We start from the raw sequence: 13144 nt of genomic DNA on the forward strand, positions 1-13144 counted from the left end.
GGGTGTGTGTGGGGAAGTCTGAGGGTGCGTGGGGAGGGAGGGAGGGTGTGGGGAGGGAGGGTGTGGGGGGAGGATGTGGGGAGGGAGGGAGGGTGTGGGGAGGAGGGTTGTGAGGAGGGAGGGAGGGTGTGAGGAGGGAGGGAGGGTGTGTGTGAGGAGGGAGGGAGGGAGGGTGTGAGGAGGGAGGGAGGGTGTGAGGAGAGAGGGAGGGTGTGGGGAGGGAGGGTGTGTGTGAGGAGGGAGGGAGGGTGTGAGGAGGGAGGGAGGGTGTGTTTGTAACTTCACAGTTGTATTAAGCATAATTGTGTTTGTTTGTGTATTCATGTGTTTATGTGTGTCTCTCTCTGTCTCTCTCTGTGTGTGTGTGTGTGTGTGTGTGTGTGTGTGTGTCTCTCTCTCTGTGTGTGTGTGTCTCTCTCTCTGTGTGTGTGTGTGTGTGTGTGTGTGTGTGTGTGTGTGTGTGTGTGTGTGTGTGTGTGTGTGTGTGTGTGTGTAGAGGGAGCTGCAGCAGAGAGAGGCTGCGTCAGTGTGTCGGTCGTTGGTGTGTGACGTGTTACGAGGCGTCCTCACCCCAGAAAGACCCAGCTCCCCTGCGGAGCTCTACACCACCGAGGAAGAACACTTCCACAACAGGAACCCAAAGGTACACTACACCTGGAAGATAGACTCAGAGAAATGACGTCGCATGCACCAAGTAAACACAATATCCCGTAAATTTCCACCACAACTAAGAAGCATCACCTCTCCGCTGTTGTGGTTCCCGTGGCTACCACGTCGTAGGAGCGAGAAGTGCACCTCTGTGAGAGCAAAGTCTTGCATTGAGCTCATCTTAATATCTGCGATGCTGCTCGTTGCCATTTCACTGAGTCTACCTTTAAGAAAGACGGGGGGGGGATGCCCCGCAAAATTCATAAACTGTCACGACCACAGACTCCTAAGCACAGGGGTCAGAGACACTAAAACAGCTCTGAACGTCCATTCTCTCAGTTCCACACAGCCAGCATCATCACTCTGAACGTCCATTCTCTCAGTTCCACACAGACAGCATCATCACTCTGAACGTCCATTCTCTCAGTTCCACACAGCCAGCATCATCACTCTGAACGTCCATTCTCTCAGTTCCACACAGCCAGCATCATCACTCTGAACGTCCATTCTCTCAGTTCCACACAGACAGCATCATCACTCTGAACGTCCATTCTCTCAGTTCCACACAGCCAGCATCATCACTCTGAACGTCCATTCTCTCAGTTCCACACAGCCAGCATCATCACTCTGAACGTCCATTCTCTCAGTTCCACACAGCCAGCATCATCACTTTGAACGTCCATTCTCTCAGTTCCACACAGCCAGCATCATCACTCTGAACGTCCATTCTCTCAGAATCCACACAGTCAGCATTATCACTCTGAACGTCCATTCTCTCAGTTCCACACAGCCAGCATCATCACTCTGAATGTTCATTCTCTCAGTTCCACACAGCCAGCATCATCACTCTGAACGTCCATTCTCTCAGTTCCACACAGCCAGCATCATCACTCTGAACGTCCATTCTCTCAGTTCCACACAGCCAGCATCATCACTCTGAACGTCCATTCTCTCAGTTCCACACAGCCAGCATCATCACTCTGAACGTCCATTCTCTCAGTTCCACACAGCCAGCATCATCACTCTGAATGTCCATTCTCTCAGTTCCACACAGCCAGCATCATCACTCTGAACGTCCATTCTCTCAGTTCCACACAGCCAGCATCATCACTCTGAACGTCCATTCTCTCAGTTCCACACAGACAGCATCATCACTCTGAACGTCCATTCTCTCAGTTCCACACAGCCAGCATCATCACTCTGAACGTCCATTCTCTCAGAATCCACACAGCCAGCATCATCACTCTGAACGTTCATTCTCTCAGTTCCACACAGCCAGCATCATCACTCTGAACGTCCATTCTCTCAGTTCCACACAGCCAGCATCATCACTCTGAACGTCCATTCTCTCCGAATCCACACAGCCAGCATCATCACTCTGATGTGCCTCTCAAATGGAACCCTACATAGTGTACTATGTAGGGAATAGGATGCCATTTGGGACACACACGGATTCATCCTTAACAATCAAATGAGTTATGTTGACAATAATTGGTCAAAAGATCAGAATTGGCCTGCCTGTGTAAAGATCAGAATTGGGCTTCCTGTTTAAACATCAGAATTGGGCTTCCTGTTTAAACATCAGAATTGGGCTTCCTGTTTAAACATCAGAATTGGGCTACCTGTTTAAACATCAGAATTGGGCTTCCTGTTTAAACATCAGAATTGGGCTTCCTGTTTAAACATCAGAATTGGGCTACCTGTTTAAACATCAGAATTGGGCTACCTGTTTAAACATCAGAATTGGGCTACCTGTGTGAGACAGAAAGAGCTAGGAGCTTGTCTCTGTTGGGACAACACAGGATGCAGCCTCAGCTAGACATTGTGGGTGTGTCCAAAATGGCACCCTATTCCCTATATAGTACAGTGTGCACTACTTTTGACCAGGGCCCTGGTAGTAGTGCACTATATAGTGAAGTGTCCAATCAAAACACATATTTTGACCAATGGGTAAATATGTGCATTGTGTAGATAGTCCTCTGAGAAAACCAATGGTCCAAACCTCAAGTCTCTATGATAATCTGTTCAACGGTTATTGGAGTTTTTACCCTTGTAGGATGGCCAGAATTAGGGCGACTAAATCAATGAAGGCCAGATAAATGTTTTTGTCCTGAATCAGGTTAATAGCATCGCGTCAGAGAATTAAGGCTAACTGACAGGTTCACCGTTGAACTCACCATCTTTCTTCTTGAATCCGCAGGGCATAAAACAATATCGAGGTAAAATAGATATTGATTTCGAGACATGACGTGTAGTATTTTCAAATTAAGTTTTGTATACACTTTTTAATTATTCATGTGAGATTTCTCACAAAAAAACAAGAATATCTCTGCGAAATGCAGACGGAGCACAAAGCTTTTTATTTTCAAAGACTTTTACATTTAATTCAGCTCATGTCATGCTACTTGAGCTTTTTGCGACCTGCAGAAACGACCACCACAAGATGTAAAATCCTCTAAAGTCACTAGGAGAAATCGGCACCACTATGTCAACAGAGCTCGGTGCTTATTATGGGATGTATTAGGTAACGACATCCAGCTTCTTAGATATAACGATAATGATGAGAGAAAGACCCCACTGAACGATTCAGGACATGAAGAATCATATTTGTCTTGGTAAAAATGTATTTTCTAACGTAAGGAAGTGAAATTTCAAAAACAAAGGGTGTTTTCACATGCTCTCTAGGCAGAGTGGGTAGACACCCTATATATAGGGGATAGGATGACATTTCAGCCACTGTCATTATCAACATTATCAGCCATTACTATAATTATGTGTGATCATGGCTTTTGTCATTGAACATGAATGGATTCTCTCTCAATATGTAAAAACAGACCAACAGAAAAAAGGACAAAGACTTAAAGGAGTCCTCAGTGATTACTATGATGACGATGATTTAGGTTCATTCATGGTTCTAGCTGATTTCTGAATAGAATAACACCTTCCTCTTTCTGTTGGGTTGTTTAGTCACACACACACACACACACACACACACACACACACACACACACACACCTGGCCCATACTGTGTTTGTAACAGTAAACTGTTGGTCCATCTCGGTCCTAGCTGCAGTACCGTTATGAGACAGTGGAGGCGCTGAAGAGCCTGTGGCAGCAGGTGACCGCAGAAACAGGAGGAGACAGAGAAACAGCCTGGGACCTCTCTGTGTCTACACTACGACAGGTACACACACACACACACATACCTCACGTGCGCAGCAGAGATGCAACAGGTCCCATTCACAGAGTCTCAACTGGGGATGGAACCCCTAACCTTCATCTCTCCTCTCCTCCCTCTCCCTCTCCCTCTCCCTCTCCCTCTCCTATCCCTCTCCCTCTCCTCTCTGTTCCCCTCTCCAGGCGGTGCTGGCTCTGCCCCAGGGGGACGGGGAGCAGGATGGACCCCAGGAGAGGCTCACCAGAGAGTGGGCTCTGGGCCTCTATAACACCCTCCTGCTGGAACTCACCCAGCCACTCATACAACACACGCCACTACCACTCAACGCTATAGGGTGAGGAGGGAGGGAGGGAGGGAGGGAGGAATAAATAAATATAGAGGTGGGAGGAGAGAGAAAGAAAGAGAGACAGGAAGGGAGACAGAGCTGCAGCACCGGTCTGGAGAAAAGAGACGAGGGAATATTGATGGGGAAACGAAAGAATGAAAGGCTACCACAGAAATTGATCAACAGTGCAGTTCATTATTAAAAAAAAGTGTGTGTGTGTGTGTGTGTGTGTGTGTGTGTGTGTGTGTGTGTGTGTGTGTGTGTGTGTGTGTGTGTGTCAACCCCTGCAGGTTGCAGCTGTGGAGAGAGCTGTTGGACGGTCTGGTCAGTGCAGCTCTGTGGCTCAGACATCTACTGGGTCTCCCTGAGACAGACACATGGGAGGAACACACACAGGACCACCACCACAGCTGTGAGTCTAACACACAGGACCACCACCACAGCTGTGAGTCGAACACACAGGACCACCACCACAGCTGTGAGTCTAACACACACAGGACCACCACCACAGCTGTGAGTCTAACACACAGGACCACCACCACAGCTGTGAGTCTAACACACAGGACCACCACCACAGCTATGAGTCTAACACACAGGACCACCACCACAGCTGTGAGTCTAACACAAACAGGACCACCACCACAGCTGTGAGTCTAACACACAGTACCACCACCACAGCTGTGAGTCTAACACACACAGGACCACCACCACAGCTGTGAGTCTAACACACAGGACCACCACCACAGCTGTGAGTCTAACACACAGGACCACCACCACAGCTGTGAGTCTAACACACACAGGACCACCACCACAGCTGTGAGTCTAACACACACAGGACCACCACCACAGATCTGAGTCTAACACACACAGGACCACCACCACAGCTGTGAGTCTAACACACACAGGACCACCACCACAGCTGTGAGTCTAATACACACAGGACCACCACCACAGCTGTGAGTCTAACACACAGGACCACCACCACAGCTATGAGTCTAACACAAACAGGACCACCACCACAGCTGTGAGTCTAACACACACAGGACCACCACCACAGCTGTGAGTCTAACACACACAGGACCACCACCACAGCTGTGAGTCTAACACACACAGTACCACCACGACAGCTGTGAGTCTAACACACAGTACCACCACAACAGCTGTGAGTCTAACACACAGGACCACCACCACAGCTGTGAGTCTAACACACAGGACCACCACCACAGCTGTGAGTCTAACACACAGGACCACCACCACAGATGTGAGTCTAACACACAGGACCACCACCACAGCTGTGAGTCTAACACACACAGGACCACCACCACAGCTGTGAGTCTAACACACACAGGACCACCACCACAGCTGTGAGTCTAACACACACAGGACCACCACCACAGCTGTGAGTCTAACACACACAGGACCACCATCACGACACACACGACACACACAAGCATGTACACTGACATACACACAAACACACACACTATCAGCCTGTCTACCACTACAACCCACTATCAGCCCGTCTACCACTACAACCCACTATCAGCCTGTCTACCACTACAACCCACTATCAGCCTGTCTACCACTATAACCCACTATCAGCCTGTCTACCACTACAACCCACTATCAGCCTGTCTACCACTACAACCCACTATCAGCCTGTCTACCAGTACAACCCCCTATCAGCCTGTCTACCAGTACAACCCACTATCAGCCCGTCTACCAGTACAACCCACTATCAGCCTGTCTACCAGTACAACCCACTATCAGCCCGTCTACCAGTACAACCCACTATCAGCCCATTCCTTTCCAGGGGGAAAGATGAAGAAAGAGGAGAAGTTTGAGAAGAAGGCAGGAGCAACCCTGAAGGAGGAGAAGAACGGAGGGAGCGTCAAAGAGAAGGAGGAGAAGAAGGGAGCAGCCAAGCCTGCTGTGAAGGCTTAACCTCCTACCCCCTCACCTCCTACCCCTTAACATCCTACCCCTTAACCTCCTACCCCTTAACCTCCTGCCCCCGAACATCCTACCCCTAATTCCTACCCCTTAACCTCCTACCCCTTAACCTCCTACCCCCTAACCTCCTACCCCCTAACCTCCTACCCCTTAACCTCCTACCCCTTAACCTTCTACCCCTTAACCTCCTAACCTCCTACCCCCTAACCTCCTACCCCTTACTCTCCTACCCCTAGTCACTTTGTGTATATGTTATCAAGCTCTATTCCTAACCAGAGATACTATGTTTATCTGAAGGATCAAATAGGTGTTAGTAATATAGTGTAACTCCTAGTCTATCAGAGAGTGGGGTGGAGCTATTACCAGATGATGTATACCTATCCAATCAGAGAGTGGGGTGGAGCTATTACCAGATGATGTATACCTGTCCAATCCCTTCAAACCTCTAAAGTGTCTAGATCAGGGCTCTCCAACCCTGTTCCTGGAGAGACACCCTCCTGTAGGTTTTAACCCCAACCCTGTTCCTTGAGAGACACCCTCCTGTAGGTTTTATCTCCAACCCTGTTCCTGGAGAGACACCCTCCTGTAGGTTTTATCTCCAACCCTGTTCCTAGAGAGATACCCTCCTGTAGGTTTTAACCCCAACCCTGTTCCTGGAGAGATACCCTCCTGTAGGTTTTATCTCCAACCCTGTTCCTGGAGAGACACCCTCCTGTAGGTTTTATCTCCAACCCTGTTCCTGGAGAGGTACCCTCCTGTAGGTTTTATCTCCAACCCTGTTCCTGGAGAGGTACCCTCCTGTAGGTTTTATCTCCAACCCTGTTCCTGGAGAGACACCCTCCTGTAGGTTTTAACTCCAACCCTGTTCCTGGAGAGACACCCTCCTGTAGGTTTTATCTCCAACCCTGTTCCTGGAGAGGTACCCTCCTGTAGGTTTTATCTCCAACCCTGTTCCTGGAGAGACACCCTCCTGTAGGTTTTATCTCCAACCCTGTTCCTGGAGAGGTACCCTCCTGTAGGTTTTATCTCCAACCCTGTTCCTGGAGAGACACCCTCCTGTAGGTTTTATCTCCAACCCTGTTCCTGGAGAGACACCCTCCTGTAGGTTTTAACTCCAACCCTGTTCCTGGAGAGACACCCTCCTGTAGGTTTTATCTCCAACCCTGTTCCTGGAGAGGTACCCTCCTGTAGGTTTTATCTCCAACCCTGTTCCTGGAGAGACACCCTCCTGTAGGTTTTATCTCCAACCCTGTTCCTGGAGAGGTACCCTCCTGTAGGTTTTATCTCCAACCCTGTTCCTGGAGAGGCACCCTCCTGTAGGTTTTATCTCCAACCCTGTTCCTGGAGAGACACCCTCCTGTAGGTTTTATCTCCAACCCTGTTCCTGGAGAGACACCCTCCTGTAGGTTTTATCTCCAACCCTGTTCCTGGAGAGACACCCTCCTGTAGGTTTTATCTCCAACCTTGTTCCTTGAGAGAAACCCTCCTGTAGGTTTTCACCTCCTGTAGGTTTTCAGGGATGATTTTAAGTTAAACCTACAGGAGGGTTTCTCTCCAGGAACAGGGTTGACACCAACACCAGATGGCAGCAAACACCTGTCTGTCTGTATGTTTGTCTGCTTGTCTGTTTGTTTGTCTGCCTGTATGTCTGCCTATCTGTATGTCTGGCTGTCTGCCTGTTTGTCTGCCTGTCTGTCTGCCTGTATGCTTGTCTGTCTTCCTGCTTGTCTGTCTGTCTGCTTGTATGTATGTCTGCCTGCCTGCCTGTCTGCCTATTTGTCTGCTTGTCTGTCTGCTTGTCTGTCTGTTTGTCTGCCTGTCTGCCTTTCTCTCCTCTTTCTCCTCACTCTCTCTCTCTCTCTTTCTCTTCCTCCTCTCTCTCTCCATCTCTCTCCATCTCTCTGATGGTTAGTTGAGTCATAGGTGAGCAACAGTTTATTTGTCACCAGGTGCCATGGTAACCGAACACTGTGTGAATATGTGCATCTGCTCTCAAACTGTGTCCAGGTTGTGAGTTATGACACCTGTACCGGCCACACACACACATTACACACACACTACACACACTACACGCACGTAGGCGGCGCGCACACACACACACACACACACACACACACAGCTAGAGGCATGTCCATCTGTACACCAACAACTATGAACAGAACGTACGGCAGAAATATCACAATCACAAGGACACGACTACCAGCACACCCACTCTCTCTCTATCTATCTCTCTTTCTGTCTGTCTGTTTTTCTTTATCTCTCTCTCCCCACCTGGGTTCATTCTCTCTAACTCTCTCTCTAACTCTCTCTTTCTCTCTAACTCTCTCTTTCTCTCTCTCTCTCGCTCTATAACCCACCATCTCCCTCCCTCCACCATCCCCCTCTCCGCATCCCTCCCTCGCTCTCTAACCATCTCTCTCCCTACCCCCATCCTTCTCTCCCTCTCTCCCTCCCCCTTCCCTCTCCCCCATCCCTCTCTCCCTCCCTCACTCCCCCATCCCTCTCCCCTCCTCCCCCATCCCTCTCTTCCAGGAGCATCCTGGCAGTAAGAAGATGTGGTGGGGGGGTGTCCTGCTCTCACTCTAACCCATCCCTCTCTCTCCCTCCCTCCCTCCCTCCCACATCCATCTCTCTCCCTCCCTCCCTCCCTCCCCCATCCCTCCTCCCCCATCCCTCTCCCCTCCTCCCCCATCCCTCTCTTCCAAAGGAGGTTGGTGGCACCTTAATTGGGGAGGACTGGCTCTTGGTAATGGCTGGAGCGGTATACGGTGGATTCGGAAAGTAATCAGACCTCTTTTTTGCTACGCATTTTGTTACGTTACAGCCTTATTTTTCTTCTAATCATCTACACACAATACCCCATAATGAAAAAGCAAAAACAGGTTTTAAGAAATGTTTGTATATGTATTAAAAAGAAAAAAACGGAAATATCACATTTACATAAGTATTCGGACCCTTTGCTATGAGACTTGAAATTGAGCTCAGGTGCATCCTGTTTCCATCGATCATCCTTTAGATGTTTCTACAACTTCATTGGAGTCCACCTGTGGTAAATTCAATTGATTGGACATGATTTGAAAAGGCACCCACTTGTCTGTATAAGGTCCCACAGTTGACAGTGCATGTCAGAGCAAAAACCAAGCCATGAGGTTGAAGGAATTGTTTGTCGAGCTCCGAGACAGGATTGTGTCGAGGCATATATCTGAGGAAGGGTACCAAAACATTTCTGCAACATTGAAGGTCCCCAATAACACAGTGGCCTCCATTAATCTTAAATGGAAGAAGTTTGGAACCACCAAGACTCTTCTTAGAGCTGGCTGCTCTGATCAATTGGGGGAGAAGGGCCTTTGTCAGGGAGGTGACCAACAACCCAATTGTCACTCTGACAGAGCTCCAGAGTTCCTCTGTGGAGATGGGAGAACCTTCCAGAAGGACAAACATCTCTGCAGCACTCCACCAATCAGGCCTTTATGGTAGAGTGATGTCGTGTTGTGACTTTCATTAATCTGATGACTGTTATTCATTTAATCCACTAACTATGTTTAATTGTTACCCGATTAAATTAATCATGTAACAATTAACTCATTAGGAAGTTGGGGCACCACGGAAGAAGTTGTTTAATGAGTTACCATCTCCTGAATTAAACTCTAGAAGATAAAAATGATAAATCGATAACGGTCACTTATTAATATTTACCTCATCAGTCTCATTCTGATCGGTCGCAACCTTCTTGGATCCGCAAGAACCCCAGTCAAGCTCATTATTCAATACTACACAAATTGATTGAATTATTTATTTACTAGCTAACTAAATAATAACAGAATAACATACACACTTACTTGAGACAAAGGTCCCTAGTGGACTGACAAGATATGACGGCTTGTTACAACATGACATTAGATGGAGAGAGGGAAAGAGAGAGAGGAAAGGGACACTTATCGTGGACACATTCTAGGACTGTTTTCACATGAATCATATACCTTGCACACGAACCACCGCCCGTTTGGGATAAGAAAAGAATGAATGCATTTACATGTTGAATGCCTTCGTTCGTCGTCCATCTCGGTCAGGACCAAGCCCTCTCAGAAAGTTGTTTCGGTGGGCTCTCCCGGGGGTGTAAGGCTCTGATTGTCCCCCAGAGGTTACGATGTCCTCCTTATTAGTTGTCTGTGGCTTCAATGATTCACCAGTAATTGTCTGAGGTGAACTTATCCTTTCTTCCTCGGATAGATAGTTAAAGTTCCAAACTCACTTTACACGCGCAGGTGCAGACTGGCGGGGTCCTGGTCTGGTAAGTTCATTTTCTTCACCTCTTGTTGAGAGTTTCAAAGTTTCTAACCATTTCAACGTGTGGTTCACGGTCTCACGTATTTTGGTCTGGTATGTTAATTCTTAGCCAGTCATTTTAAGCATTTAAGGGTGGTTCCATCACACTGACACGCTCTTCTGACCTCATTCGGGCCGTGGCTATTTAATGTGCAAAGGACATGAAAAACCATTATCTTATTAGAAAACCAAAATCACATTCCTATCTTAACACTATTTTCATCGTTCTTCATATTGTATTCACAATGTATTGGATATAAACTTGACAGCCAAAAGGGGGCTTGTTCCTAAGTTTCAGTATTTGGTTCACGGAGTTTTTAACCTCTTACATCTAGATGTGCCGCTAGCGGAATGCCTCGCCAATATCCAATGATAGAGCGTGGCGCGAATTACAAACACCTCAGAAATCCCAAAACTTCCATTTTTCAAACATATGTCTATTTTACACCATTTTAAAGACAAGACTCTCCTTTATCTAACCACATTGTCCGATTTCAAAAAGGCTTTACAACGAAAGCAAAACATTAGATTATGTCAGGAGAGTACCCAGCCAGAAATAATCACACACCCATTTTTCAAGCTAGCATATAATGTCACAAAAACCAAAACCACAGCTAAATGCAGCACTAACCTTTGATGATCTTCATCAGATGACACTCCTAGGACATTATGTTATACACTACATGCATGTTTTGTTCAATCAAGTTCATATTTATATCAAAAACCAGCTTTTTACATTAGCATGTGATGTTCAGAACTAGCATACCCACTGCAAACTTCCGGTGAATTTATTAAATTACTCATGATTAACGTTCACAAAATACATAACAATTATTTTAAGAATTATAGATACAGAACTCCTTTATGCAATCGCGGTGTCCGATTTTAAAATAGCTTTTCGGTGAAAGCACATTTTGCAATATTTTGAGTAGATAGCCCGGCCATCATGGCTAGCTATTTTGACAGCCACCAAGTTTGGCACTCACCAAACTCAGATTTACTATAAGAAAAATTGGATTACCTTGCTGTTCTTCGTCAGAATGCACTCCCAGGACTTCTACTTCAACACCCAATGTTGTTTTTGTTCCAAATAATCCATAGTTATATACAAATAGCTGCGTTTTGTTCTTGCGTTCAAGACACTATCCGAAGGGTGACGTGCCGGCGCGTATCGTGACAAAAAAATTCAAAATATTCCATTACCGTACTTCGAAGCATGTCAAACGCTGTTTAAAATCAATTTTTATGCAATTTTTCTCGTGAAATAGCGATAATATTCCGACCGGGAGACCTTGTTTTTTTTCAAACACTGAAAATAGAAAATGGAGTCTTCACATGCACGCGCGCGCCCGTGTCATTGTTCTCAGAACGACCACTTTCCAAAACCCCTACTTTTTTTCGCCCAGGGACTGCAGAGTCATCATTCCCCATTCTGGCGCCTTCTGAGAGCCTATGGGAGCCTTAGAAAATGTCATGTTACAGCAGAGATCCTCTATTTTCGATAAAGAGGCTATAGAAGGACAAGAAATGGTCAGACAGGGCACTTCCTGTGTGGAATCTTCTCAGGTCTTGGCCTGCCATATGAGTTCTGTTATACTCACAGACACCATTCAAACAGTTTTAGAAACTTTAGGGTGTTTTCTATCCAAAACAAATAATTATATGCATATTCTAGTTTCTGGGCAGGAGTAATAACCAGATTAAATCGGGTACGTTTTTTTATCCGGCCGTGAAAATACTGCCCCCTATCCTAAACAGGTTAATAACATCACAAAATGAAAAGAAATATGACATGATTATTCTTTAGATCCCCACTGACCATTCTTAACATTCCTATCTTAGAAATATTGTTCCAATATTGACTTTTTTGGGACGTTATAGTTTTGGCAGAAAAAGTATTCTGTAGACAAAAGGGACATTTCTTTACCAATACTGAAGAGAAAGAGGGAGATTCCCCTCCTGCCTAATTTACAGTGTTAGGGTGTCAACCCCCCCCCTCCTCTTCTGCGAGTGATGAGAGGGGTCTGGTCAACGTCAGCCATTTGCCAAACTGATCTGAGGCCTTGGATCGGATCATCAACCAGGAGAGTCATGATAGTGGCAAAACGATAACCACTCCTCAGTAAAAGGCACATGACAGCCCGCTTGGAGTTTGCCAAAAGATACCTGAAGACTCTCAGACCATGAGAAACAAGATTCTCTGGTCTGATGAAGCCAAGATTGAACTCTTTGGCCTGAATGCCAAGCATCTCCTCTGGAGGAAACATGGCACCATCCCTACGGTGAAGCATGGTGGTGGCAGCATCATGCTGTGGGGATGTTTTTCAGTGGCAGGGACTGAGAGACTAGTCAGGATTGAGGGAAAGATTAACGGAGCAAAATACAGAGAGATCCTTGATGAAAACCTGCTCCAGAACGTTCAGGACCTCAGACTGGGGCGAAGGTTCACCTTCCAACAGGACAACAACCCTAAGCACACAGTCAAGATAACGCAGGAGTGGCTTTGGGACAAGCCTCTGAATGTCCTTGAGTGGCCCAGCCAGAGGTTGGACTTGAACCCGATAAAACATCTCTGGAGAGACCTGAAAACAGCTGTGCAGCGACGCTCCCCATCAAACCTGACAGAGCTTGAGAGGATCTGCAGAGAAGAATGGGAGATACTCCCCAAATACAGGTGTGCCAAGTTTGTAGCGTCATACCCAAGAAGACTCAAG

General features: G+C 46.9%; 1 protein-coding gene across 1 annotated transcript in view; it reads left to right on the forward strand.

Moving 5' to 3' along the window:
- Window positions 1-515, forward strand: part of LOC106592609 (MYCBP-associated protein) — a 29930-nt gene extending 29415 nt beyond the window's left edge. The window contains exon 14 of the mRNA XM_045713282.1: window positions 497-515. The gene's annotated coding sequence lies outside the window, so the exon portion shown is untranslated. The remainder of the gene's footprint in view (window positions 1-496) is intronic.
- The last annotated feature ends 12629 nt before the right edge of the window (window positions 516-13144 follow it).

Source organism: Salmo salar, chromosome ssa02 (genome assembly GCF_905237065.1).
Source record: "Salmo salar chromosome ssa02, Ssal_v3.1, whole genome shotgun sequence".
Classification (NCBI taxonomy): Eukaryota; Metazoa; Chordata; class Actinopteri; order Salmoniformes; family Salmonidae; genus Salmo; species Salmo salar.